This window comes from Hyla sarda, unplaced genomic scaffold (assembly GCF_029499605.1).
Source record: "Hyla sarda isolate aHylSar1 unplaced genomic scaffold, aHylSar1.hap1 scaffold_1403, whole genome shotgun sequence".
Taxonomy (NCBI): domain Eukaryota; kingdom Metazoa; phylum Chordata; class Amphibia; order Anura; family Hylidae; genus Hyla; species Hyla sarda.
The window spans coordinates 66,713-93,280 of NW_026608033.1; the positions used below are offsets into that span (position 1 = coordinate 66,713).

The 26,568-nt window shown below is 45.4% G+C and overlaps 9 non-coding genes across 9 annotated transcripts; all 9 read right to left on the bottom strand.

Moving 5' to 3' along the window:
- Positions 1 to 1,972: 1,972 nt before the first annotated feature.
- Positions 1,973 to 2,163, bottom strand: LOC130306765 (U2 spliceosomal RNA). Its single transcript, XR_008856061.1, has one exon. It is a non-coding gene; the product is annotated as a U2 spliceosomal RNA (small nuclear RNA).
- A 2,086-nt stretch (positions 2,164 to 4,249) lies between these two features.
- LOC130306778 (U2 spliceosomal RNA) lies at positions 4,250 to 4,438 on the bottom strand. Its single transcript, XR_008856074.1, has one exon. It is a non-coding gene; the product is annotated as a U2 spliceosomal RNA (small nuclear RNA).
- A 2,088-nt stretch (positions 4,439 to 6,526) lies between these two features.
- On the bottom strand, positions 6,527 to 6,717 carry LOC130306766 (U2 spliceosomal RNA). Its single transcript, XR_008856062.1, has one exon. It is a non-coding gene; the product is annotated as a U2 spliceosomal RNA (small nuclear RNA).
- A 2,080-nt stretch (positions 6,718 to 8,797) lies between these two features.
- On the bottom strand, positions 8,798 to 8,988 carry LOC130306767 (U2 spliceosomal RNA). The gene has a single exon (XR_008856063.1). It is a non-coding gene; the product is annotated as a U2 spliceosomal RNA (small nuclear RNA).
- A 2,090-nt stretch (positions 8,989 to 11,078) lies between these two features.
- Positions 11,079 to 11,266, bottom strand: LOC130306781 (U2 spliceosomal RNA). Its single transcript, XR_008856077.1, has one exon. It is a non-coding gene; the product is annotated as a U2 spliceosomal RNA (small nuclear RNA).
- Positions 11,267 to 18,446: 7,180 nt separating this feature from the next.
- LOC130306768 (U2 spliceosomal RNA) lies at positions 18,447 to 18,637 on the bottom strand. Its single transcript, XR_008856064.1, has one exon. It is a non-coding gene; the product is annotated as a U2 spliceosomal RNA (small nuclear RNA).
- Positions 18,638 to 20,721: 2,084 nt separating this feature from the next.
- Positions 20,722 to 20,912, bottom strand: LOC130306770 (U2 spliceosomal RNA). Its single transcript, XR_008856066.1, has one exon. It is a non-coding gene; the product is annotated as a U2 spliceosomal RNA (small nuclear RNA).
- Positions 20,913 to 22,994: 2,082 nt separating this feature from the next.
- Positions 22,995 to 23,185, bottom strand: LOC130306771 (U2 spliceosomal RNA). The gene has a single exon (XR_008856067.1). It is a non-coding gene; the product is annotated as a U2 spliceosomal RNA (small nuclear RNA).
- Positions 23,186 to 25,271: 2,086 nt separating this feature from the next.
- Positions 25,272 to 25,462, bottom strand: LOC130306772 (U2 spliceosomal RNA). Its single transcript, XR_008856068.1, has one exon. It is a non-coding gene; the product is annotated as a U2 spliceosomal RNA (small nuclear RNA).
- Positions 25,463 to 26,568: the final 1,106 nt, after the last annotated feature.

Genomic DNA, 26,568 nt, shown 5'->3' on the forward strand with positions numbered 1-26,568 from the left:
ACCAGTACACACAGCAGAACCTAAACCCATACCATTATTGCTAAGCAGCAAGACAGGGGCCCATTGCACTCCCACGGGGCCTTTTTAAATGCAATCCATAACCCGGATTTGCCAGGAACCCTTCTTACTCCTCCTACTTGCATGTGACACTGGGCTTAGGATCTGCATAGGAAACACACTCACAAGCACACACCTACCTTTGTTGCCTGCAGATGCCTCCTTGGCTGTCCCCAAACGGTATCAAACCAACACCCACGGGAAGCTGTAAGCATAGAGGACATGCCTGCACCCCATTGGACTTACCTGTGTGGGTTAAATCCGGGTTATTTGACAACCTATGGCGGTGATGGTTCTGCTCAGGCAGAGCAGTGCTGATGCTCCTCATAAAGCTGTCGCTGCTGTGAAGGTTCTAGGTGACATCACAAATCCCTTTGGTTACATACACAACAAAGCTGGGTTGTTGTTGTTTACACTCTGCAAGGCCTGTGGAAGTGAGTGACATCATAGCACTGTAGTTCTGAGGGTTCAAGATGGATGCAACAATCTCCTGTTGCTTCTATGAAGGCCGTAATAGACGACATCACCAAACAGCTCCATAGTCACATACACAGCAAAGGAGAGATGTTGTTTACACCTAGTGATGTCAGTGGTATTGAGTGACATCACAGCACAGTGCTAAGGCTCCTGGGCCTGGACACAGCAGCGGCTGCAATATCTCAACGGAGAATACGTTTATATCTATGTGTGTGTGTGCGCATATATATATATATATATATATATATATATATATATATATATATTTCTCCGCCGAAATCACTTTTAAACCCATTTCCACCTTTTTTTCCCTTCTCTTCCTCTTACTTTTTTTTCACGTTTTTTTACGTTTTTCTCCTTTTCGCCTCTTTTCTGGGCGTATTATTCTTCTTTTTCTTCTTTTTTTTCGTCTAATGCATACCCCATCAGTGCAGCAATGCTTATTCAATACCGCCAGCAGATGGAGACACTGGGGGATAATTTTCTAAGGATTTATACTGATTTTTCCTGTCTGAATTTGTCGCACAGAAAGTTGCAGGCCAAATATGTGTGACATTTCTGCGACTTTAGCTTCTAGAGCATTTTTACAACATTATACATAGGTGCTGAATACATAAAAAGCGACTGTTCAGCGACAGACAAGTCGCATCGGCTGAAAGTAGGCCAGAATGTCAGTCCATGTTGGAGCAGGTTTAGATACAGTCTAAAGCATAGATCTCAAAGTCTGTGCACAGAATTTAGCAAGGGCCTCGCACCTTCTGATGCATCAGGTAGGTGCACAATAGCATAGCCTAACCCTCTGTACTTTGGTCTATATTGATGCGGGACATAGACAGCCAGCTGATGACCAATCCATTAGTGCAATGGATGGCTGGAAGCATTTGTCTTTGCCTTTGCAATACCACAGAAGCAATGCATGGTCAATGTACAGCAATGACACACCTGTGTGAACAGCCAGGAGACCCCCCCCCCATGTTATGTTACATAGTTACATAGTTAGTACGGTCGAAAAAAGACATATGTCCATCACGTTCAACCAGGGAATTAAGGGGTAGGGGTGTGGCGCGATATTGGGGAAGGGATGAGATTTTATATTTCTTCATAAGCATTAATCTTATTTTGTCAATTAGGAACATTCAGCACCCACCCGCTATCAAGGCAGCTGCCTATCATGTCATGCCCTACCTGCACAGGTGTGCTGGCTACTCAAATGATCCAATTAAGGAGGCCATTTAGTCAGCAGCAGCAGAAGTCCTGTGCCTGGACGCTCCAACAGGGGCCAGACACAAGCAGAAGCAGAAGCAGCAGAAGAAGCAGCAGCAGCACCACCTTTTGTTTTTTGGCTGCAGCAGCAGCAAGGCCCACAGGGCTGGCTAGCTGGCTAGCCAGCAAGCAGGTAGCAATGAAAGTAGGAATCTTTCTTTTTAACCCTGTAAGGGGGTGGTGCACTGTACCCGAAGATACTGCCATATCGGGTCAATGCATAGGGCGACGGAAGCAAGCTTCGAAATCGGCCCCCGTTCTCAAAAATCCATTTAATATATGGTCCCCAGATAGGGGACGTATCAGATATTAAACTGATAAGAACAGATACTACACTTGATCTTAGCCAAAAGGCCGAGAAGCGATAACCGTGAAAGGGGCGGGCCCAACAAGGTCCCCTTCATGGGCACTATCACTGCTTGCTGTCAGGGAGGCTGCCAGACAATTTTCCATGCACACTCTGGGCTGGGGGGCAGTCAACCACCAGTACACACAGCAGAACCTAAACCCATACCATTATTGCTAAGCAGCAAGACAGGGGCCCATTGCACTCCCACGGGGCCTTTTTAAATGCAATCCATAACCCGGATTTGCCAGGAACCCTTCTTACTCCTCCTACTTGCATGTGACACTGGGCTTAGGATCTGCATAGGAAACACACTCACAAGCACACACCTACCTTTGTTGCCTGCAGATGCCTCCTTGGCTGTCCCCAAACGGTATCAAACCAACACCCACGGGAAGCTGTAAGCATAGAGGACATGCCTGCACCCCATTGGACTTACCTGTGTGGGTTAAATCCGGGTTATTTGACAACCTATGGCGGTGATGGTTCTGCTCAGGCAGAGCAGTGCTGATGCTCCTCATAAAGCTGTCGCTGCTGTGAAGGTTCTAGGTGACATCACAAATCCCTTTGGTTACATACACAACAAAGCTGGGTTGTTGTTGTTTACACTCTGCAAGGCCTGTGGAAGTGAGTGACATCATAGCACTGTAGTTCTGAGGGTTCAAGATGGATGCAACAATCTCCTGTTGCTTCTATGAAGGCCGTAATAGACGACATCACCAAACAGCTCCATAGTCACATACACAGCAAAGGAGAGATGTTGTTTACACCTAGTGATGTCAGTGGTATTGAGTGACATCACAGCACAGTGCTAAGGCTCCTGGGCCTGGACACAGCAGCGGCTGCAATATCTCAACGGAGAATACGTTTATATCTATGTGTGTGTGTGCGCATATATATATATATATATATATATATATATATATATATATATATCTCCGCCGAAATCACTTTTAAACCCATTTCCACCTTTTTTTCCCTTCTCTTCCTCTTACTTTTTTTTCACGTTTTTTTACGTTTTTCTCCTTTTCGCCTCTTTTCTGGGCGTATTATTCTTCTTTTTCTTCTTTTTTTTCGTCTAATGCATACCCCATCAGTGCAGCAATGCTTATTCAATACCGCCAGCAGATGGAGACACTGGGGGATAATTTTCTAAGGATTTATACTGATTTTTCCTGTCTGAATTTGTCGCACAGAAAGTTGCAGGCCAAATATGTGTGACATTTCTGCGACTTTAGCTTCTAGAGCATTTTTACAACATTATACATAGGTGCTGAATACATAAAAAGCGACTGTTCAGCGACAGACAAGTCGCATCGGCTGAAAGTAGGCCAGAATGTCAGTCCATGTTGGAGCAGGTTTAGATACAGTCTAAAGCATAGATCTCAAAGTCTGTGCACAGAATTTAGCAAGGGCCTCGCACCTTCTGATGCATCAGGTAGGTGCACAATAGCATAGCCTAACCCTCTGTACTTTGGTCTATATTGATGCGGGACATAGACAGCCAGCTGATGACCAATCCATTAGTGCAATGGATGGCTGGAAGCATTTGTCTTTGCCTTTGCAATACCACAGAAGCAATGCATGGTCAATGTACAGCAATGACACACCTGTGTGAACAGCCAGGAGACCCCCCCCCCATGTTATGTTACATAGTTACATAGTTAGTACGGTCGAAAAAAGACATATGTCCATCACGTTCAACCAGGGAATTAAGGGGTAGGGGTGTGGCGCGATATTGGGGAAGGGATGAGATTTTATATTTCTTCATAAGCATTAATCTTATTTTGTCAATTAGGAACATTCAGCACCCACCCGCTATCAAGGCAGCTGCCTATCATGTCATGCCCTACCTGCACAGGTGTGCTGGCTACTCAAATGATCCAATTAAGGAGGCCATTTAGTCAGCAGCAGCAGAAGTCCTGTGCCTGGACGCTCCAACAGGGGCCAGACACAAGCAGAAGCAGAAGCAGCAGAAGAAGCAGCAGCAGCACCACCTTTTGTTTTTTGGCTGCAGCAGCAGCAAGGCCCACAGGGCTGGCTAGCTGGCTAGCCAGCAAGCAGGTAGCAATGAAAGTAGGAATCTTTCTTTTTAACCCTGTAAGGGGGTGGTGCACTGTACCCGAAGATACTGCCATATCGGGTCTGCATAGGGCGACGGAAGCAAGCTTCGAAATCGGCCCCCGTTCTCAAAAATCCATTTAATATATGGTCCCCAGATAGGGGACGTATCAGATATTAAACTGATAAGAACAGATACTACACTTGATCTTAGCCAAAAGGCCGAGAAGCGATAACCGTGAAAGGGGCGGGCCCAACAAGGTCCCCTTCATGGGCACTATCACTGCTTGCTGTCAGGGAGGCTGCCAGACAATTTTCCATGCACACTCTGGGCTGGGGGGCAGTCAACCACCAGTACACACAGCAGAACCTAAACCCATACCATTATTGCTAAGCAGCAAGACAGGGGCCCATTGCACTCCCACGGGGCCTTTTTAAATGCAATCCATAACCCGGATTTGCCAGGAACCCTTCTTACTCCTCCTACTTGCATGTGACACTGGGCTTAGGATCTGCATAGGAAACACACTCACAAGCACACACCTACCTTTGTTGCCTGCAGATGCCTCCTTGGCTGTCCCCAAACGGTATCAAACCAACACCCACGGGAAGCTGTAAGCATAGAGGACATGCCTGCACCCCATTGGACTTACCTGTGTGGGTTAAATCCGGGTTATTTGACAACCTATGGCGGTGATGGTTCTGCTCAGGCAGAGCAGTGCTGATGCTCCTCATAAAGCTGTCGCTGCTGTGAAGGTTCTAGGTGACATCACAAATCCCTTTGGTTACATACACAACAAAGCTGGGTTGTTGTTGTTTACACTCTGCAAGGCCTGTGGAAGTGAGTGACATCATAGCACTGTAGTTCTGAGGGTTCAAGATGGATGCAACAATCTCCTGTTGCTTCTATGAAGGCCGTAATAGACGACATCACCAAACAGCTCCATAGTCACATACACAGCAAAGGAGAGATGTTGTTTACACCTAGTGATGTCAGTGGTATTGAGTGACATCACAGCACAGTGCTAAGGCTCCTGGGCCTGGACACAGCAGCGGCTGCAATATCTCAACGGAGAATACGTTTATATCTATGTGTGTGTGTGCGCATATATATATATATATATATATATATATATATATATATATATATTTCTCCGCCGAAATCACTTTTAAACCCATTTCCACCTTTTTTTCCCTTCTCTTCCTCTTACTTTTTTTTCACGTTTTTTTACGTTTTTCTCCTTTTCGCCTCTTTTCTGGGCGTATTATTCTTCTTTTTCTTCTTTTTTTTCGTCTAATGCATACCCCATCAGTGCAGCAATGCTTATTCAATACCGCCAGCAGATGGAGACACTGGGGGATAATTTTCTAAGGATTTATACTGATTTTTCCTGTCTGAATTTGTCGCACAGAAAGTTGCAGGCCAAATATGTGTGACATTTCTGCGACTTTAGCTTCTAGAGCATTTTTACAACATTATACATAGGTGCTGAATACATAAAAAGCGACTGTTCAGCGACAGACAAGTCGCATCGGCTGAAAGTAGGCCAGAATGTCAGTCCATGTTGGAGCAGGTTTAGATACAGTCTAAAGCATAGATCTCAAAGTCTGTGCACAGAATTTAGCAAGGGCCTCGCACCTTCTGATGCATCAGGTAGGTGCACAATAGCATAGCCTAACCCTCTGTACTTTGGTCTATATTGATGCGGGACATAGACAGCCAGCTGATGACCAATCCATTAGTGCAATGGATGGCTGGAAGCATTTGTCTTTGCCTTTGCAATACCACAGAAGCAATGCATGGTCAATGTACAGCAATGACACACCTGTGTGAACAGCCAGGAGACCCCCCCCCCATGTTATGTTACATAGTTACATAGTTAGTACGGTCGAAAAAAGACATATGTCCATCACGTTCAACCAGGGAATTAAGGGGTAGGGGTGTGGCGCGATATTGGGGAAGGGATGAGATTTTATATTTCTTCATAAGCATTAATCTTATTTTGTCAATTAGGAACATTCAGCACCCACCCGCTATCAAGGCAGCTGCCTATCATGTCATGCCCTACCTGCACAGGTGTGCTGGCTACTCAAATGATCCAATTAAGGAGGCCATTTAGTCAGCAGCAGCAGAAGTCCTGTGCCTGGACGCTCCAACAGGGGCCAGACACAAGCAGAAGCAGAAGCAGCAGAAGAAGCAGCAGCAGCACCACCTTTTGTTTTTTGGCTGCAGCAGCAGCAAGGCCCACAGGGCTGGCTAGCTGGCTAGCCAGCAAGCAGGTAGCAATGAAAGTAGGAATCTTTCTTTTTAACCCTGTAAGGGGGTGGTGCACTGTACCCGAAGATACTGCCATATCGGGTCAATGCATAGGGCGACGGAAGCAAGCTTCGAAATCGGCCCCCGTTCTCAAAAATCCATTTAATATATGGTCCCCAGATAGGGGACGTATCAGATATTAAACTGATAAGAACAGATACTACACTTGATCTTAGCCAAAAGGCCGAGAAGCGATAACCGTGAAAGGGGCGGGCCCAACAAGGTCCCCTTCATGGGCACTATCACTGCTTGCTGTCAGGGAGGCTGCCAGACAATTTTCCATGCACACTCTGGGCTGGGGGGCAGTCAACCACCAGTACACACAGCAGAACCTAAACCCATACCATTATTGCTAAGCAGCAAGACAGGGGCCCATTGCACTCCCACGGGGCCTTTTTAAATGCAATCCATAACCCGGATTTGCCAGGAACCCTTCTTACTCCTCCTACTTGCATGTGACACTGGGCTTAGGATCTGCATAGGAAACACACTCACAAGCACACACCTACCTTTGTTGCCTGCAGATGCCTCCTTGGCTGTCCCCAAACGGTATCAAACCAACACCCACGGGAAGCTGTAAGCATAGAGGACATGCCTGCACCCCATTGGACTTACCTGTGTGGGTTAAATCCGGGTTATTTGACAACCTATGGCGGTGATGGTTCTGCTCAGGCAGAGCAGTGCTGATGCTCCTCATAAAGCTGTCGCTGCTGTGAAGGTTCTAGGTGACATCACAAATCCCTTTGGTTACATACACAACAAAGCTGGGTTGTTGTTGTTTACACTCTGCAAGGCCTGTGGAAGTGAGTGACATCATAGCACTGTAGTTCTGAGGGTTCAAGATGGATGCAACAATCTCCTGTTGCTTCTATGAAGGCCGTAATAGACGACATCACCAAACAGCTCCATAGTCACATACACAGCAAAGGAGAGATGTTGTTTACACCTAGTGATGTCAGTGGTATTGAGTGACATCACAGCACAGTGCTAAGGCTCCTGGGCCTGGACACAGCAGCGGCTGCAATATCTCAACGGAGAATACGTTTATATCTATGTGTGTGTGTGCGCATATATATATATATATATATATATATATATATATATTTCTCCGCCGAAATCACTTTTAAACCCATTTCCACCTTTTTTTCCCTTCTCTTCCTCTTACTTTTTTTTCACGTTTTTTTACGTTTTTCTCCTTTTCGCCTCTTTTCTGGGCGTATTATTCTTCTTTTTCTTCTTTTTTTTCGTCTAATGCATACCCCATCAGTGCAGCAATGCTTATTCAATACCGCCAGCAGATGGAGACACTGGGGGATAATTTTCTAAGGATTTATACTGATTTTTCCTGTCTGAATTTGTCGCACAGAAAGTTGCAGGCCAAATATGTGTGACATTTCTGCGACTTTAGCTTCTAGAGCATTTTTACAACATTATACATAGGTGCTGAATACATAAAAAGCGACTGTTCAGCGACAGACAAGTCGCATCGGCTGAAAGTAGGCCAGAATGTCAGTCCATGTTGGAGCAGGTTTAGATACAGTCTAAAGCATAGATCTCAAAGTCTGTGCACAGAATTTAGCAAGGGCCTCGCACCTTCTGATGCATCAGGTAGGTGCACAATAGCATAGCCTAACCCTCTGTACTTTGGTCTATATTGATGCGGGACATAGACAGCCAGCTGATGACCAATCCATTAGTGCAATGGATGGCTGGAAGCATTTGTCTTTGCCTTTGCAATACCACAGAAGCAATGCATGGTCAATGTACAGCAATGACACACCTGTGTGAACAGCCAGGAGACCCCCCCCCCATGTTATGTTACATAGTTACATAGTTAGTACGGTCGAAAAAAGACATATGTCCATCACGTTCAACCAGGGAATTAAGGGGTAGGGGTGTGGCGCGATATTGGGGAAGGGATGAGATTTTATATTTCTTCATAAGCATTAATCTTATTTTGTCAATTAGGAACATTCAGCACCCACCCGCTATCAAGGCAGCTGCCTATCATGTCATGCCCTACCTGCACAGGTGTGCTGGCTACTCAAATGATCCAATTAAGGAGGCCATTTAGTCAGCAGCAGCAGAAGTCCTGTGCCTGGACGCTCCAACAGGGGCCAGACACAAGCAGAAGCAGAAGCAGCAGAAGAAGCAGCAGCAGCACCACCTTTTGTTTTTTGGCTGCAGCAGCAGCAAGGCCCACAGGGCTGGCTAGCTGGCTAGCCAGCAAGCAGGTAGCAATGAAAGTAGGAATCTTTCTTTTTAACCCTGTAAGGGGGTGGTGCACTGTACCCGAAGATACTGCCATATCGGGTCAATGCATAGGGCGACGGAAGCAAGCTTCGAAATCGGCCCCCGTTCTCAAAAATCCATTTAATATATGGTCCCCAGATAGGGGACGTATCAGATATTAAACTGATAAGAACAGATACTACACTTGATCTTAGCCAAAAGGCCGAGAAGCGATAACCGTGAAAGGGGCGGGCCCAACAAGGTCCCCTTCATGGGCACTATCACTGCTTGCTGTCAGGGAGGCTGCCAGACAATTTTCCATGCACACTCTGGGCTGGGGGGCAGTCAACCACCAGTACACACAGCAGAACCTAAACCCATACCATTATTGCTAAGCAGCAAGACAGGGGCCCATTGCACTCCCACGGGGCCTTTTTAAATGCAATCCATAACCCGGATTTGCCAGGAACCCTTCTTACTCCTCCTACTTGCATGTGACACTGGGCTTAGGATCTGCATAGGAAACACACTCACAAGCACACACCTACCTTTGTTGCCTGCAGATGCCTCCTTGGCTGTCCCCAAACGGTATCAAACCAACACCCACGGGAAGCTGTAAGCATAGAGGACATGCCTGCACCCCATTGGACTTACCTGTGTGGGTTAAATCCGGGTTATTTGACAACCTATGGCGGTGATGGTTCTGCTCAGGCAGAGCAGTGCTGATGCTCCTCATAAAGCTGTCGCTGCTGTGAAGGTTCTAGGTGACATCACAAATCCCTTTGGTTACATACACAACAAAGCTGGGTTGTTGTTGTTTACACTCTGCAAGGCCTGTGGAAGTGAGTGACATCATAGCACTGTAGTTCTGAGGGTTCAAGATGGATGCAACAATCTCCTGTTGCTTCTATGAAGGCCGTAATAGACGACATCACCAAACAGCTCCATAGTCACATACACAGCAAAGGAGAGATGTTGTTTACACCTAGTGATGTCAGTGGTATTGAGTGACATCACAGCACAGTGCTAAGGCTCCTGGGCCTGGACACAGCAGCGGCTGCAATATCTCAACGGAGAATACGTTTATATCTATGTGTGTGTGTGCGCATATATATATATATATATATATATATATATATATATATATATATATTTCTCCGCCGAAATCACTTTTAAACCCATTTCCACCTTTTTTTCCCTTCTCTTCCTCTTACTTTTTTTTCACGTTTTTTTACGTTTTTCTCCTTTTCGCCTCTTTTCTGGGCGTATTATTCTTCTTTTTCTTCTTTTTTTTCGTCTAATGCATACCCCATCAGTGCAGCAATGCTTATTCAATACCGCCAGCAGATGGAGACACTGGGGGATAATTTTCTAAGGATTTATACTGATTTTTCCTGTCTGAATTTGTCGCACAGAAAGTTGCAGGCCAAATATGTGTGACATTTCTGCGACTTTAGCTTCTAGAGCATTTTTACAACATTATACATAGGTGCTGAATACATAAAAAGCGACTGTTCAGCGACAGACAAGTCGCATCGGCTGAAAGTAGGCCAGAATGTCAGTCCATGTTGGAGCAGGTTTAGATACAGTCTAAAGCATAGATCTCAAAGTCTGTGCACAGAATTTAGCAAGGGCCTCGCACCTTCTGATGCATCAGGTAGGTGCACAATAGCATAGCCTAACCCTCTGTACTTTGGTCTATATTGATGCGGGACATAGACAGCCAGCTGATGACCAATCCATTAGTGCAATGGATGGCTGGAAGCATTTGTCTTTGCCTTTGCAATACCACAGAAGCAATGCATGGTCAATGTACAGCAATGACACACCTGTGTGAACAGCCAGGAGACCCCCCCCCCATGTTATGTTACATAGTTACATAGTTAGTACGGTCGAAAAAAGACATATGTCCATCACGTTCAACCAGGGAATTAAGGGGTAGGGGTGTGGCGCGATATTGGGGAAGGGATGAGATTTTATATTTCTTCATAAGCATTAATCTTATTTTGTCAATTAGGAACATTCAGCACCCACCCGCTATCAAGGCAGCTGCCTATCATGTCATGCCCTACCTGCACAGGTGTGCTGGCTACTCAAATGATCCAATTAAGGAGGCCATTTAGTCAGCAGCAGCAGAAGTCCTGTGCCTGGACGCTCCAACAGGGGCCAGACACAAGCAGAAGCAGAAGCAGCAGAAGAAGCAGCAGCAGCACCACCTTTTGTTTTTTGGCTGCAGCAGCAGCAAGGCCCACAGGGCTGGCTAGCTGGCTAGCCAGCAAGCAGGTAGCAATGAAAGTAGGAATCTTTCTTTTTAACCCTGTAAGGGGGTGGTGCACTGTACCCGAAGATACTGCCATATCGGGTCAATGCATAGGGCGACGGAAGCAAGCTTCGAAATCGGCCCCCGTTCTCAAAAATCCATTTAATATATGGTCCCCAGATAGGGGACGTATCAGATATTAAACTGATAAGAACAGATTTTTTTTTTTTTTTTTTTTTTATTGAAAAGGAAATATACAATACATAACCAAGTAAATCATTCAAAAAATTACATATTCATCTGAAAACACATGAATAACACATATTTGACATATACAATATATACAGGAAGCATGTCTTTACATGTACATATAACAAAAAGCTTTCCCTTCATGACTTTCCCTCAGAAAAAATAAATTGCAGCGGATTCTGTCCCTCCAACTGTCCCTTCATATCAGGATATAATCTGTAAGAAAAGAAAAAGAAAGACAAATAAGAATACAATCATAACCAGTACTTCCATTTTTTGTGTTTCCAGATCCCCTCTGCATCATCAGAACCATAGTTTTTCCTATCACATAATACGTAAAGGTAAATTTTACCACGGATCATGCCCAGACATTCCTTCACACTTACTTCAGTTTGATTGAAAATCCTAATATTCCTTACATCCCACAGAACCTCTTTTACACAATTTACTATGAACCATAACACTCTTGCCTTCTCTCTCTCCACTGCACACAAACCAAACATCATCATATTAAAGGATAAGATTTCAATTCCAGTAAGATTTTTAATTAGACCAGACATTTTTCTCCACACAGACTTCGCATAACCACACTCCCAAAACACATGTACATAATTCTCACATCCACCGCAACCATCCCTGGGACACACTTCACTGTCTACCAATCTCCTTCTCCTCTGAAATTCCCTTGTTGGCAGACACCCATGAGCTAACATCCAAGACAAGTCCTTTTGTTTATTTGTCAGTTCCTTGTGACTGACATTTTTCCACACTACCTTACAATCCTTCTCAGACAGACCTCCCACACATTCCACTGTTTCTCTCTGCTCCAACACTTTCATCACCTTCTTACTATCATTCCATTCAGTCACACATTCCAGATTATTTTTCCTGACACACCGCCCTATTCTCTGATAGAACCAAGGAACCTCAAAACTTACAGGTACCCTTAAGTCCCTTTCCATTAGCTTATATTTCAACAACACATTACCAGCCAAATACCTTACCATGCACCCAAACACACATTCCTTCTTACTTACAGCGAGACAAAAACTGACATACTTCACAGCCAGGAACACTTCCACATTCATCATTCCTTTCCCACCATGCATTCTGCTTTTCACCACCTTCCCACGACTCAATTTCTCCATCCTTGAATTCCATAAGAAAACAAAGATCTGCCTGATAATTCTTGCCAGACACCTATCCGGTGGAGGAAACACATAATTAACATAAAGCAAAATAGGAATTATAACAGCTTTAATAACCAGAATCCTTCCCTCAATCGATAAAGTCCTTAAAGACCAGAAGTTTATTTTATTCCCCACCCTCCCCAAAACCCTCTCCCAACTTTCTTTCCCATACAAATCATTATCAAACACCACCCCAAGCACTTCCACACCCCCCTCTCTCACAGGCCACTCGCACAACCCACTCTCTCCCCACCCCTCAAAAAATTTACAACCACTCTTCCCAACATTAAGCTTAAACCCACTCATTAAACAGAAACACTCAATCAATAACTTAGCACGCCTTACCCCTGCCATTGACTTACATACAACAGTAACATCATCCATGTAACCAATCACTCGCATATCCTTCCCATGACTACCAGGTATTTCTATACCCCGCATCACCTTATCTCTCCTAATCATCCCCAACAAAGGCTCAATCATACAAATAAAAAGAATTGGCGACAGGGGACACCCCTGCCGCACTCCAGATTTTATACTCACCTCCCTACTCAGAAAACCATTGACCTGAATCTTACTATAAATGTCCCTATACAAACATTCAATCCACTTCACCATTCTGTCCGGCACATTCATCCTCCTCAAAACCCTAAACAATAAATCATGCACCACCCTATCATACGCTTTTTCAAAATCCACCGTAACAACAGCCACACCTTGCTTCCTAGTTTTACAGTCCCACAATACATCCCTCAGACCTAACAGACATTCAGAAATCCTACGATCAGGCACTGCACACATTTGCTCCTCACCTACCATACAATCAATCACATCCTTTAACCTATTCGCAATAACTTTAGCAATAATTTTGTAATCACAATTCAAGAGCGCTATAGGCCTCCAATTTTTAAGATCCCTCTTATCCCCTTTTTTAAACAATAACACAGTCACACTCTCACTCATACTTTTAGATAACTTCCCTCTCCTAAGTACTTCCTTACACACCTCCCATACATAATCCCCTAACATATCCCAAAACACAAGATAAAATTCCACAGGCAAACCATCACTCCCTGCCACCTTTCCTTTCTTCATCCCATTCACAGCATCCTCCACCTCACTCTTCCTCACATCCTCTTCCATAAAGAACCCATCAATTTCATCCAAACGCTTATCCACATATCCCAAACATTCCTCCTCTAGAGTCACGTCCCGCTCCTTCTCCGTGAATAAATCAGAATAAAACTTCCACACTTCCTCTAACACCTCATCCTTACCAAAGACCTCTACCCCATCATTCTTAAAAACACTCATCATCTCAGTTTTTTTACTGAATGCCTTTTTAAAGAAAAATTTGCTACATTTCTCATCCTTCTCTTTCACTTCAACCCTAGCCTGTGCAATAATCTTCCTTCCATTCCTCTCCAGACACTCATTCACACTTCCACGAGCTTCCTCAATCTCCTTCTCAACACTCATCCCCAAACGCCTCAATTCATACAAATACTCTAACCTTCTTTGCCATCTCTCATACTCTTCTCTATCTTTCCTCCCTTTCTCACACCCTTTTTTAATAAAAAACCTTTTAGTCTCTAACTTCACCCACTCCCACCACTCAACCACACTATAAAATGCATCCTTCCTCAACACCCATCCATCAAAACGCTCCCTATATTCTTGTAATACACATTCATTATCCAATAAAGACACATTCAACTTCCAAACACCCTTTCCATACTCACTTAGACCACCACCTTTTACCACACACTCAATCCAGGCATGATCCGTGAACGGTAACCTCCTCCGTCTGAAATTAGAAACAGACATTAGTTTTGAGACAAAAATGAAATCAATACGCGAACTTGTATTGTTAGAAAAATATGTATAACCGATAGTACCATCATTATGGGCAACAAAGGAATCCTTTAACCCAAATAAATTTACAATCTCTTTAAGCTGCTTACTAGTACTGTCTAAACCAGACCCACCACCCACCGTAGTACTACTCCTATCCCCCTCTGTTATTATACAATTGAAATCCCCTATAAGGAACACATCATCCCTCCCACTCAAAAAGAAATATAATTTCTCAAACACCTCCCCTCTTTCCTTCCTCCCAGTTGGAGCATAAACATTAATTACTTTATATGTGAAACCCCTGAAAATAAAATGCACTAATAATACCCTACCCGGAACAATATGGACAACTTTTTTAACAACAAACTCATTACTTTTGAACAAAATCCCCACCCCCGAATTACGTTCCATTGAACCAGACCATACCGATTGCCCATAAGGCCAGGAGATATTTGGCTCCCCATCCAAGCAGCACTCCTGGAGACCTAGAACATCAAAAGAATATCTAGAAAGTAAATCAAAAATGGCGGATCTCCTTTCTAAAGATCTAATACTGCGGACATTTAGAGAACCAATTGTTAAACTCATTCAAACATTTGAAGGAAAAAAAGGAAATACAAAATCAAGCATTATCAAAAGGAGGCCTAGCCTTTCCCCGACCTCTACCCTTATTTTTTGCCTCCCCTTCCTTAAACTTAAGAGTCTTTGTCAATTTTTTGACTGAACATTCCTCCAAATAACCTGTGCCCAGGGAGGATAAAGAGGAGTCAGAATCAATCTGACATGACGACCCTCCACCTGCCTCCTCCCTTCCCGGGCTAGGAAAGTCCTCAATCCTTTGACTCTGAGGAGTCGGACAGTCATCCTCCGATTCTTCCACCGGCATCTTTCTCTTCAAGGATTCTTTGTCCACAGTCATCTCCTCTGGGGGATCAGAGGCCTCCGAAACAGATGCCCCCGAAACAGACTCCGCCTTCTCCCCCTCTGCCACCAAAGCATCCGGAACAGACCTAGAAATGGAAGGAAAAACAGGGGCAGACTCTGCTTCACTGGTCAGCACGCTAACCTCTGCATCGCCTGCCCTGGCAGCATTGGAGTCCTCAGGAACTGTCCCACCTCGAAGAGCCATTGCATATGATCGGGGTGCCCCGGACTGGTAAGTGGGGCAACTCCTAGCCAGGTGATCCGAAGAACCACAGAAATGACACTTGCGTTTCTCGGGACAGTCTGCAGTGCGGTGATCAGGCTTGTGGCAGTTCCTGCAAACCTGCCCGGTTGTACAGTTCTCTCTGGTATGACCAAAGCAAAAACAGTCCCGGCAAAAACTTGGCATCCCCGGGTAGTGCAGAAACCCCCTGTTGTTCCCTATCGCAAAGTTCTGCGGGGGGTGACAAAAACCTTCAGCACCACCCTCGGGGGCAGGCCTAAACTCCACCCAAAAACGTCTCATGCCTGTGAAAGTCCCCAGGATGTTATTTTTCCTCTCCGCACCAGAAACAGACACACAATACCTTCTTAGAAAGGTCTGGATCTCCTCATCCCGCACAAAAGGGTTGTACATATGCACTACCACTGGAACTTTCTTAGGCCGAGCCTCGCAGGAAATGAATCGGATCCCTTGTAGGTCAGGGTGAGAAGCATTCTCCTTACTCCGGTAGAGACAGGTACGGAGATCATCCAGGTTGTAGAAGGTCACGTCAAAGAATCCTTGGCTGGGAAAGACCTGGACACAGAAGATGGAAGCATGCGGCATCCTCAGCACTCCCTCCACGACCTTCTGCTGGACATGCAAAATCCCGTAGGCACTCCTCTTTTCCTCCTCGATAAACAGCCGTACTGTATTAGGAGCGTTCGGCGCATTAGCCATCCTCTCCGGCAGACCCGTCCTCCGATGATCACCTTCCCGTTATCCTGGGACTAAGCCCTCTCCCCAATAGCAGCAGGTGGGTGAAGCCCAGGCAATAAACCTGGGCGATCCCACAAGGCCGAGGAGAGGGGTACCCGAATACCTTAGGGCAAGACACTTGATCTTAGCCAAAAGGCCGAGAAGCGATAACCGTGAAAGGGGCGGGCCCAACAAGGTCCCCTTCATGGGCACTATCACTGCTTGCTGTCAGGGAGGCTGCCAGACAATTTTCCATGCACACTCTGGGCTGGGGGGCAGTCAACCACCAGTACACACAGCAGAACCTAAACCCATACCATTATTGCTAAGCAGCAAGACAGGGGCCCATTGCACTCCCACGGGGCCTTTTTAAATGCAATCCATAACCCGGATTTGCCAGGAACCCTTCTTACTCCTCCTACTTGCATGTGACACTGGGCTTAGGATCTGCATAGGAAACACACACACAAGCACACACCTACCTTTGTTGCCTGCAGATGCCTCCTTGGCTGTCCCCAAACGGTATCAAACCAACACCCACGGGAAGCTGTAAGCATAGAGGACATGCCTGCACCCCATTGGACTTACCTGTGTGGGTTAAATCCGGGTTATTTGACAACCTATGGCGGTGATGGTTCTGCTCAGGCAGAGCAGTGCTGATGCTCCTCATAAAGCTGTCGCTGCTGTGAAGGTTCTAGGTGACATCACAAATCCCTATGGTTACATACACAACAAAGCTGGGTTGTTGTTGTTTACACTCTGCAAGGCCTGTGGAAGTGAGTGACATCATAGCACTGTAGTTCTGAGGGTTCTAGATGGATGCAACAATCTCCTGTTGCTTCTATGAAGGCCATAATAGACGACATCACCAAACAGCTCCATAGTCACATACACAGCAAAGGAGAGATGTTGTTTACACCTAGTGATGTCAGTGGTATTGAGTGACATCACAGCACAGTGCTAAGGCTCCTGGGCCTGGACACAGCAGCGGCTGCAATATCTCAACGGAGAATACGTTTATATATATGTGTGTGTGTGCGCGTATATATATATATATATATATATATATATATATATATTTCTCCGCCGAAATCACTTTTAAACCCATTTCCACCTTTTTTTCCCTTCTCTTCCTCTTACTTTTTTTTCACGTTTTTTTACGTTTTTCTCCTTTTCGCCTCTTTTCTGGGCGTATTATTCTTCTTTTTCTTCTTTTTTTTCGTCTAATGCATACCCCATCAGTGCAGCAATGCTTATTCAATACCGCCAGCAGATGGAGACACTGGGGGATAATTTTCTAAGGATTTATACTGATTTTTCCTGTCTGAATTTGTCGCACAGAAAGTTGCAGGCCAAATATGTGTGACATTTCTGCGACTTTAGCTTCTAGAGCATTTTTACAACATTATACATAGGTGCTGAATACATAAAAAGCGACTGTTCAGCGACAGACAAGTCGCATCGGCTGAAAGTAGGCCAGAATGTCAGTCCATGTTGGAGCAGGTTTAGATACAGTCTAAAGTATAGATCTCAAAGTCTGTGCACAGAATTTAGCAAGGGCCTCGCACCTTCTGATGCATCAGGTAGGTGCACAATAGCATAGCCTAACCCTCTGTACTTTGGTCTATATTGATGCGGGACATAGACAGCCAGCTGATGACCAATCCATTAGTGCAATGGATGGCTGGAAGCATTTGTCTTTGCCTTTGCAATACCACAGAAGCAATGCATGGTCAATGTACAGCAATGACACACCTGTGTGAACAGCCAGGAGACCCCCCCCCCCATGTTATGTTACATAGTTACATAGTTAGTACGGTCGAAAAAAGACATATGTCCATCACGTTCAACCAGGGAATTAAGGGGTAGGGGTGTGGCGCGATATTGGGGAAGGGATGAGATTTTATATTTCTTCATAAGCATTAATCTTATTTTGTCAATTAGGAACATTCAGCACCCACCCGCTATCAAGGCAGCTGCCTATCATGTCATGCCCTACCTGCACAGGTGTGCTGGCTACTCAAATGATCCAATTAAGGAGGCCATTTAGTCAGCAGCAGCAGAAGTCCTGTGCCTGGACGCTCCAACAGGGGCCAGACACAAGCAGAAGCAGAAGCAGCAGAAGAAGCAGCAGCAGCACCACCTTTTGTTTTTTGGCTGCAGCAGCAGCAAGGCCCACAGGGCTGGCTAGCTGGCTAGCCAGCAAGCAGGTAGCAATGAAAGTAGGAATCTTTCTTTTTAACCCTGTAAGGGGGTGGTGCACTGTACCCGAAGATACTGCCATATCGGGTCAATGCATAGGGCGACGGAAGCAAGCTTCGAAATCGGCCCCCGTTCTCAAAAATCCATTTAATATATGGTCCCCAGATAGGGGACGTATCAGATATTAAACTGATAAGAACAGATACTACACTTGATCTTAGCCAAAAGGCCGAGAAGCGATAACCGTGAAAGGGGCGGGCCCAACAAGGTCCCCTTCATGGGCACTATCACTGCTTGCTGTCAGGGAGGCTGCCAGACAATTTTCCATGCACACTCTGGGCTGGGGGGCAGTCAACCACCAGTACACACAGCAGAACCTAAACCCATACCATTATTGCTAAGCAGCAAGACAGGGGCCCATTGCACTCCCACGGGGCCTTTTTAAATGCAATCCATAACCCGGATTTGCCAGGAACCCTTCTTACTCCTCCTACTTGCATGTGACACTGGGCTTAGGATCTGCATAGGAAACACACACACAAGCACACACCTACCTTTGTTGCCTGCAGATGCCTCCTTGGCTGTCCCCAAACGGTATCAAACCAACACCCACGGGAAGCTGTAAGCATAGAGGACATGCCTGCACCCCATTGGACTTACCTGTGTGGGTTAAATCCGGGTTATTTGACAACCTATGGCGGTGATGGTTCTGCTCAGGCAGAGCAGTGCTGATGCTCCTCATAAAGCTGTCGCTGCTGTGAAGGTTCTAGGTGACATCACAAATCCCTATGGTTACATACACAACAAAGCTGGGTTGTTGTTGTTTACACTCTGCAAGGCCTGTGGAAGTGAGTGACATCATAGCACTGTAGTTCTGAGGGTTCTAGATGGATGCAACAATCTCCTGTTGCTTCTATGAAGGCCATAATAGACGACATCACCAAACAGCTCCATAGTCACATACACAGCAAAGGAGAGATGTTGTTTACACCTAGTGATGTCAGTGGTATTGAGTGACATCACAGCACAGTGCTAAGGCTCCTGGGCCTGGACACAGCAGCGGCTGCAATATCTCAACGGAGAATACGTTTATATATATGTGTGTGTGTGCGCGTATATATATATATATATATATATATATATATATATATATATATTTCTCCGCCGAAATCACTTTTAAACCCATTTCCACCTTTTTTTCCCTTCTCTTCCTCTTACTTTTTTTTCACGTTTTTTTACGTTTTTCTCCTTTTCGCCTCTTTTCTGGGCGTATTATTCTTCTTTTTCTTCTTTTTTTTCGTCTAATGCATACCCCATCAGTGCAGCAATGCTTATTCAATACCGCCAGCAGATGGAGACACTGGGGGATAATTTTCTAAGGATTTATACTGATTTTTCCTGTCTGAATTTGTCGCACAGAAAGTTGCAGGCCAAATATGTGTGACATTTCTGCGACTTTAGCTTCTAGAGCATTTTTACAACATTATACATAGGTGCTGAATACATAAAAAGCGACTGTTCAGCGACAGACAAGTCGCATCGGCTGAAAGTAGGCCAGAATGTCAGTCCATGTTGGAGCAGGTTTAGATACAGTCTAAAGTATAGATCTCAAAGTCTGTGCACAGAATTTAGCAAGGGCCTCGCACTTCTGATGCATCAGGTAGGTGCACAATAGCATAGCCTAACCCTCTGTACTTTGGTCTATATTGATGCGGGACATAGACAGCCAGCTGATGACCAATCCATTAGTGCAATGGATGGCTGGAAGCATTTGTCTTTGCCTTTGCAATACCACAGAAGCAATGCATGGTCAATGTACAGCAATGACACACCTGTGTGAACAGCCAGGAGACCCCCCCCCCCATGTTATGTTACATAGTTACATAGTTAGTACGGTCGAAAAAAGACATATGTCCATCACGTTCAACCAGGGAATTAAGGGGTAGGGGTGTGGCGCGATATTGGGGAAGGATGAGATTTTATATTTCTTCATAAGCATTAATCTTATTTTGTCAATTAGGAACATTCAGCACCCACCCGCTATCAAGGCAGCTGCCTATCATGTCATGCCCTACCTGCACAGGTGTGCTGGCTACTCAAATGATCCAATTAAGGAGGCCATTTAGTCAGCAGCAGCAGAAGTCCTGTGCCTGGACGCTCCAACAGGGGCCAGACACAAGCAGAAGCAGAAGCAGCAGAAGCAGCAGCAGCACCACCTTTTGTTTTTTGGCTGCAGCAGCAGCAAGGCCCACAGGGCTGGCTAGCTGGCTAGCCAGCAAGCAGGTAGCAATGAAAGTAGGAATCTTTCTTTTTAACCCTGTAAGGGGGTGGTGCACTGTACCCGAAGATACTGCCATATCGGGTCAATGCATAGGGCGACGGAAGCAAGCTTCGAAATCGGCCCCCGTTCTCAAAAATCCATTTAATATATGGTCCCCAGATAGGGGACGTATCAGATATTAAACTGATAAGAACAGATACTACACTTGATCTTAGCCAAAAGGCCGAGAAGCGATAACCGTGAAAGGGGCGGGCCCAACAAGGTCCCCTTCATGGGCACTATCACTGCTTGCTGTCAGGGAGGCTGCCAGACAATTTTCCATGCACACTCTGGGCTGGGGGCAGTCAACCACCAGTACACACAGCAGAACCTAAACCCATACCATTATTGCTAAGCAGCAAGACAGGGGCCCATTGCACTCCCACGGGGCCTTTTTAAATGCAATCCATAACCCGGATTTGCCAGGAACCCTTCTTACTCCTCCTACTTGCATGTGACACTGGGCTTAGGATCTGCATAGGAAACACACACACAAGCACACACCTACCTTTGTTGCCTGCAGATGCCTCCTTGGCTGTCCCCAAACGGTATCAAACCAACACCCACGGGAAGCTGTAAGCATAGAGGACATGCCTGCACCCCATTGGACTTACCTGTGTGGGTTAAATCCGGGTTATTTGACAACCTATGGCGGTGATGGTTCTGCTCAGGCAGAGCAGTGCTGATGCTCCTCATAAAGCTGTCGCTGCTGTGAAGGTTCTAGGTGACATCACAAATCCCTATGGTTACATACACAACAAAGCTGGGTTGTTGTTGTTTACACTCTGCAAGGCCTGTGGAAGTGAGTGACATCATAGCACTGTAGTTCTGAGGGTTCTAGATGGATGCAACAATCTCCTGTTGCTTCTATGAAGGCCATAATAGACGACATCACCAAACAGCTCCATAGTCACATACACAGCAAAGGAGAGATGTTGTTTACACCTAGTGATGTCAGTGGTATTGAGTGACATCACAGCACAGTGCTAAGGCTCCTGGGCCTGGACACAGCAGCGGCTGCAATATCTCAACGGAGAATACGTTTATATATATGTGTGTGTGTGCGCGTATATATATATATATATATATATATATATATATATATATATATATTTCTCCGCCGAAATCACTTTTAAACCCATTTCCACCTTTTTTTCCCTTCTCTTCCTCTTACTTTTTTTTCACGTTTTTTTTACGTTTTTCTCCTTTTCGCCTCTTTTCTGGGCGTATTATTCTTCTTTTCTTCTTTTTTTTCGTCTAATGCATACCCCATCAGTGCAGCAATGCTTATTCAATACCGCAGCAGATGGAGACACTGGGGGATAATTTTCTAAGGATTTATACTGATTTTTCCTGTCTGAATTTGTCGCACAGAAAGTTGCAGGCCAAATATGTGTGACATTTCTGCGACTTTAGCTTCTAGAGCATTTTTACAACATTATACATAGGTGCTGAATACATAAAAAGCGACTGTTCAGCGACAGACAAGTCGCATCGGCTGAAAGTAGGCCAGAATGTCAGTCCATGTTGGAGCAGGTTTAGATACAGTCTAAAGTATAGATCTCAAAGTCTGTGCACAGAATTTAGCAAGGGCCTCGCACCTTCTGATGCATCAGGTAGGTGCACAATAGCATAGCCTAACCCTCTGTACTTTGGTCTATATTGATGCGGGACATAGACAGCCAGCTGATGACCAATCCATTAGTGCAATGGATGGCTGGAAGCATTTGTCTTTGCCTTTGCAATACCACAGAAGCAATGCATGGTCAATGTACAGCAATGACACACCTGTGTGAACAGCCAGGAGACCCCCCCCCCCATGTTATGTTACATAGTTACATAGTTAGTACGGTCGAAAAAAGACATATGTCCATCACGTTCAACCAGGAATTAAGGGGTAGGGGTGTGGCGCGATATTGGGAAGGGATGAGATTTTATATTCTTCATAAGCATTAATCTTATTTTGTCAATTAGGAACATTCAGCACCACCCGCTATCAAGGCAGCTGCCTATCATGTCATGCCCTACCTGCACAGGTGTGCTGGCTACTCAAATGATCCAATTAAGGAGGCCATTTAGTCAGCAGCAGCAGAAGTCCTGTGCCTGGACGCTCCAACAGGGGCCAGACACAAGCAGAAGCAGAAGCAGCAGAAGCAGCAGCAGCACCACCTTTTGTTTTTTGGCTGCAGCAGCAGCAAGGCCCACAGGGCTGGCTAGCTGGCTAGCCAGCAAGCAGGTAGCAATGAAAGTAGGAATCTTTCTTTTTAACCCTGTAAGGGGGTGGTGCACTGTACCCGAAGATACTGCCATATCGGGTCAATGCATAGGGCGACGGAAGCAAGCTTCGAAATCGGCCCCCGTTCTCAAAAATCCATTTAATATATGGTCCCCAGATAGGGGACGTATCAGATATTAAACTGATAAGAACAGATACTACACTTGATCTTAGCCAAAAGGCCGAGAAGCGATAACCGTGAAAGGGGCGGGCCCAACAAGGTCCCCTTCATGGGCACTATCACTGCTTGCTGTCAGGGAGGCTGCCAGACAATTTTCCATGCACACTCTGGGCTGGGGGGCAGTCAACCACCAGTACACACAGCAGAACCTAAACCATACCATTATTGCTAAGCAGCAAGACAGGGGCCCATTGCACTCCCACGGGGCCTTTTTAAATGCAATCCATAACCCGGATTTGCAGGAACCCTTCTTACTCCTCCTACTTGCATGTGACACTGGGCTTAGGATCTGCATAGGAAACACACACACAAGCACACACCTACCTTTGTTGCCTGCAGATGCCTCCTTGGCTGTCCCCAAACGGTATCAAACCAACACCCACGGGAAGCTGTAAGCATAGAGGACATGCCTGCACCCCATTGGACTTACCTGTGTGGGTTAAATCCGGGTTATTTGACAACCTATGGCGGTGATGGTTCTGCTCAGGCAGAGCAGTGCTGATGCTCCTCATAAAGCTGTCGCTGCTGTGAAGGTTCTAGGTGACATCACAAATCCCTATGGTTACATACACAACAAAGCTGGGTTGTTGTTGTTTACACTCTGCAAGGCCTGTGGAAGTGAGTGACATCATAGCACTGTAGTTCTGAGGGTCTAGATGGATGCAACAATCTCCTGTTGCTTCTATGAAGGCCATAATAGACGACATCACCAAACAGCTCCATAGTCACATACACAGCAAAGGAGAGATGTTGTTTACACCTAGTGATGTCAGTGGTATTGAGTGACATCACAGCACAGTGCTAAGGCTCCTGGGCCTGGACACAGCAGCGGCTGCAATATCTCAACGGAGAATACGTTTATATATATGTGTGTGTGTGCGCGTATATATATATATATATATATATATATATATATATATATATATTTCTCCGCCGAAATCACTTTTAAACCCATTTCCACCTTTTTTTTCCCTTCTCTTCCTCTTACTTTTTTTTCACGTTTTTTTACGTTTTTCTCCTTTTCGCCTCTTTTCTGGGCGTATTATTCTTCTTTTTCTTCTTTTTTTTCGTCTAATGCATACCCCATCAGTGCAGCAATGCTTATTCAATACCGCCAGCAGATGGAGACACTGGGGGATAATTTTCTAAGGATTTATACTGATTTTTCCTGTCTGAATTTGTCGCACAGAAAGTTGCAGGCCAAATATGTGTGACATTTCTGCGACTTTAGCTTCTAGAGCATTTTTACAACATTATACATAGGTGCTGAATACATAAAAAGCGACTGTTCAGCGACAGACAAGTCGCATCGGCTGAAAGTAGGCCAGAATGTCAGTCCATGTTGGAGCAGGTTTAGATACAGTCTAAAGTATAGATCTCAAAGTCTGTGCACAGAATTTAGCAAGGGCCTCGCACCTTCTGATGCATCAGGTAGGTGCACAATAGCATAGCCTAACCCTCTGTACTTTGGTCTATATTGATGCGGGACATAGACAGCCAGCTGATGACCAATCCATTAGTGCAATGGATGGCTGGAAGCATTTGTCTTTGCCTTTGCAATACCACAGAAGCAATGCATGGTCAATGTACAGCAATGACACACCTGTGTGAACAGCCAGGAGACCCCCCCCCCCATGTTATGTTACATAGTTAATACATAGTTACATAGTTAGTACGGTCGAAAAAAGACATATGTCCATCACGTTCAACCAGGGAATTAAGGGGTAGGGGTGTGGCGCGATATTGGGGAAGGGATGAGATTTTATATTTCTTCATAAGCATTAATCTTATTTTGTCAATTAGGAACATTCAGCACCCACCCGCTATCAAGGCAGCTGCCTATCATGTCATGCCCTACCTGCACAGGTGTGCTGGCTACTCAAATGATCCAATTAAAGAGGCCATTTAGTCAGCAGCAGCAGAAGTCCTGTGCCTGGACGCTCCAACAGGGGCCAGACACAAGCAGAAGCAGAAGCAGCAGCAGCACCACCTTTTGTTTTTTGGCTGCAGCAGCAGCAAGGCCCACAGGGCTGGCTAGCTGGCTAGCCAGCAAGCAGGTAGCAATGAAAGTAGGAATCTTTCTTTTTAACCCTGTAAGGGGGTGGTGCACTGTACCCGAAGATACTGCCATATCGGGTCAATGCATAGGGCGACGGAAGCAAGCTTCGAAATCGGCCCCCGTTCTCAAAAATCCATTTAATATATGGTCCCCAGATAGGGGACGTATCAGATATTAAACTGATAAGAACAGATACTACACTTGATCTTAGCCAAAAGGCCGAGAAGCGATAACCGTGAAAGGGGCGGGCCCAACAAGGTCCCCTTCATGGGCACTATCACTGCTTGCTGTCAGGGAGGCTGCCAGACAATTTTCCATGCACACTCTGGGCTGGGGGGCAGTCAACCACCAGTACACACAGCAGAACCTAAACCCATACCATTATTGCTAAGCAGCAAGACAGGGGCCCATTGCACTCCCACGGGGCCTTTTTAAATGCAATCCATAACCCGGATTTGCCAGGAACCCTTCTTACTCCTCCTACTTGCATGTGACACTGGGCTTAGGATCTGCATAGGAAACACACACACAAGCACACACCTACCTTTGTTGCCTGCAGATGCCTCCTTGGCTGTCCCCAAACGGTATCAAACCAACACCCACGGGAAGCTGTAAGCATAGAGGACATGCCTGCACCCCATTGGACTTACCTGTGTGGGTTAAATCCGGGTTATTTGACAACCTATGGCGGTGATGGTTCTGCTCAGGCAGAGCAGTGCTGATGCTCCTCATAAAGCTGTCGCTGCTGTGAAGGTTCTAGGTGACATCACAAATCCCTATGGTTACATACACAACAAAGCTGGGTTGTTGTTGTTTACACTCTGCAAGGCCTGTGGAAGTGAGTGACATCATAGCACTGTAGTTCTGAGGGTTCTAGATGGATGCAACAATCTCCTGTTGCTTCTATGAAGGCCATAATAGACGACATCACCAAACAGCTCCATAGTCACATACACAGCAAAGGAGAGATGTTGTTTACACCTAGTGATGTCAGTGGTATTGAGTGACATCACAGCACAGTGCTAAGGCTCCTGGGCCTGGACACAGCAGCGGCTGCAATATCTCAACGGAGAATACGTTTATATATATGTGTGTGTGTGTGCGCGTATATATATATATATATATATATATATATATATATATATATATATATATATTTCTCCGCCGAAATCACTTTTAAACCCATTTCCACCTTTTTTTCCCTTCTCTTCCTCTTACTTTTTTTTCACGTTTTTTTACGTTTTTCTCCTTTTCGCCTCTTTTCTGGGCGTATTATTCTTCTTTTTCTTCTTTTTTTTCGTCTAATGCATACCCCATCAGTGCAGCAATGCTTATTC